General features: G+C 40.9%; 1 long non-coding RNA gene across 1 annotated transcript; it reads left to right on the top strand.

Annotated features, from left to right (window-relative positions):
- The first annotated feature begins 344 nt into the window (after window positions 1-344).
- Window positions 345-1,334, top strand: LOC112227512. Its single transcript, XR_002949873.2, has 3 exons — window positions 345-422; window positions 500-545; window positions 963-1,334. It is a non-coding gene; the product is annotated as an uncharacterized LOC112227512 (long non-coding RNA).
- Window positions 1,335-2,401: the final 1,067 nt, after the last annotated feature.

Here is a 2,401-nt window from a genome sequence, read left to right on the forward strand (position 1 = left end):
TAAACCAATGTTTAAAGACTTAACCCCCACCCTCATATGATGAGTGGTATAGTCTTAAACCAATGTTTAAAGACCCTCCCACCCTCATATGATGAGTGGTATAGTCTTAAACCAATGTTTAAAGACTTAACCCCCCACCCTCATATGATGAGTGGTATAGTCTTAAACCAATGTTTAAAGTGGACTTAACCCCCCACCCTCATATGATGAGTGGTATAGTCTTAAACCAATGTTTAAAGACTTAACCCCCCACCCTCCTTAAACCCACCCTCATATGGTGAGTGGTATAGTCTTAAACCAATGTTTAAAGACTTGACCCCCCAACCTCATATGATGAGTGGTAACCCCCCCCAAGAAGTCCCAGCATGTCACATCAGCATCCAGCCCTTCAGGATCAGCTCCTATATAGGCTATTAGCTAAAGTAAGGTGCATTCTTGTACACACATCCCTAGATGTTCCTTTACGTTACTTAATGACCACAATCTGTTTTCTTTCTAGATGATACTGAAAAAAAATGCACGGCGAACTGGGAGCCCTGAACTGGGTATGTTGTCTACTGTGTGTAATGCTGAAGGCTTGTAGCATGGTGAACTGGGTATGTAGTCTACTGTGTGTAATGCTGAAGGCTTGTAGCATGGTGAACTGGGTATGTAGTCTACTGTGTGTAATGCTGAAGGCTTGTAGCATGGTGAACTGGGTATGTAGTCTACTGTGTGTAATGCTGAAGGCTTGTAGCATGGTGAACTGGGTATGTAGTCTACTGTGTGTAATGCTGAAGGCTTGTAGCATGGTGAGATATAATAGTTGTGATGACTTGTTGAGTAGTTATAGATATCACTGAAAACCCCTTTAGTAATAGTGTCTTTTGTTTGCATGGTGGTATTGTGAAAGTGGGGTGTAGTTTGTCTTGATCATCTAATGAGGCACTACTCTTAATATATATTCTTCCTTTTTCTTCAAGGAAGCAGATGTCCTTCTAAGGGACACCCTTGATGCATCAAGGTGGTGCAAACGCCAAACATTTAAAGGCACCGTTTCCCTCCCAGGTCTAATTGGGATCTACAGGGAAGATCGCATTACAACCCTTTAAGAACTACGGTTGTATGATGGCCTGGATGAAGAGAAACATATTCTCGTCAAGGAACCATTCATGTTACAGAGAGATTATGAGATGTTCTACGTGGAGGCAGTTGACAACAAGAACATTACTGTCTTTGCCTCTGCTGAGGAGCAGGAGTCAAGCCATTTTTGAGGAGAGGTCAAACCTTGTTTTTGTTGTGTTAATTGTTTCAGTTGTTAATTGTGTTGTTTAGTAAAGATGATGTAAAAGTCACCCGAGTCTCTGATCTCTGTACTGGAGCTGGTATAACTGAATGAACAAAGCACATTCAGCTTGTCAGTATGTCTATATAGTATAGTCTGTCTCCATTCTCATGAGGAAAGTAAATAGCATTATAAATCAGGACAGGTAGTAAGTGTGTGTGTGTCTGTATGCTCAATGAAATTATATAATTTTATAGTTATAATATTTGTCAACACAATTTTAACAGTACATACACAAGTCTGTAGTTCACTGCAACAATATCAGTAGCTTGTCTCAAATATAGCATGAAGCAAAAAGTGTTGCAACACATCTGCTGGTGCCGCTTTATAAAATATTTCTTACACTCTTCAAAAATGAAATATGTCTGTATTCAACGTGTACTTGTGTTCAGTGTGTTTGTCTTCAGTGTGTGACTGTGTTCAGTGTGTGACTGTGTTCAGTGTGTTTGTGTTCCGTTTGTGTTCAGTGTGTGACTGTCAAAATTCAGATGGTCAAAAGTGGGCGGGGCCACCCGTTTGACTCCGCCCACATTGAGCCCGGCCCAGAATTGCACCCTGGGGTCAGGGGGACTTGTGCAGCTCCGAAAGCTACTCCATTGTTTCAGTTGAAACTGCTGTGAATAGCCTATGTTATTTGAATAACCACTCAAAAGCCTAGCATTTTGAATGAATATTCATCACTTCAAAATAAGTGCATCTAGCCTGCGTGACTGGGAACCCATTTGGATCAGTTGTGTTTGTTTTTTTAATCAGCAGTTTAGCCTACAAGGTCCAGGCGCATTAGCAGGACAGTAATATGATGTATCAGCTAACAGAAACATGCTTATACAGGGATTTCTAGTGGGGCACATGAATTATGTTAATACACAAGCATTGAGGGAAGTTGTATCCATCGTTTCCAAGTTTGGCTTCTGAGTTTTAAAAGCTTTTGAACATTGGGTGGATAAGTAACTTCTCAAAAGCATCTGGCTACTGAAGGGGAATGTTCACATAAGGCAGCTGTTCGATTGTGCGTAAAGAATTCAGCAGAGCGAGTTTGTATGAAGGTCGGGTAATTAAATGGGTACATAGTTCAAT

This window comes from Oncorhynchus tshawytscha, unplaced genomic scaffold (genome assembly GCF_018296145.1).
Source record: "Oncorhynchus tshawytscha isolate Ot180627B unplaced genomic scaffold, Otsh_v2.0 Un_contig_1997_pilon_pilon, whole genome shotgun sequence".
Lineage (NCBI taxonomy): Eukaryota > Metazoa > Chordata > Actinopteri > Salmoniformes > Salmonidae > Oncorhynchus > Oncorhynchus tshawytscha.